We start from the raw sequence: 530 nt of genomic DNA, 5'->3' as shown, positions 1-530 counted from the left end.
TAATCCTGGAACAAACGCAACCATTACATGCCAGTCCAACGGCACATGGTCAACGCACTCGTCAAGCCCTTGTCTTCGTGAGTATCATCCAACCTGATTACTGTTCTTTGCAGCTTTCAGAAAGAGCTGATGGTCCCGAAGTTACCTGCTGTCCCAAATGTATTGGGAGACATATTCTTACACATTGGTTTCAAATTTCAATACTCGCTACGAGCCTCGTCACAAACTTGGAGTTGGTATGAAGTTGGGTTGCTTCCATATTCTCAGAATCATTCTTCAACACTACTAGTACTCTGCTGTGTGTCGTGGTAGGTTTTTTTTAATTTTTTTTATTGAAAACCACAAACCTTCAGACATGTGAATGTGCACATGATATACAGTGTACATACGTATGTATCGAGAAGGCAGCACGGAAATGGCAGTGGTGGTGAGGCCTGGGCAGCTCGTCCGACCGTGGGTATACAGCGCATGCCGACTGTTGTTCTTCGCCACTGTACTTCCAGGAGACTGTGGACAACCAAACAATCCCA

Source organism: Sycon ciliatum, chromosome 12 (assembly GCF_964019385.1).
Source record: "Sycon ciliatum chromosome 12, ocSycCili1.1, whole genome shotgun sequence".
Classification (NCBI taxonomy): domain Eukaryota; kingdom Metazoa; phylum Porifera; class Calcarea; order Leucosolenida; family Sycettidae; genus Sycon; species Sycon ciliatum.
The sequence above is the reverse complement of the archived record's forward strand: the minus strand, read 5'-3'. Positions refer to the sequence as shown.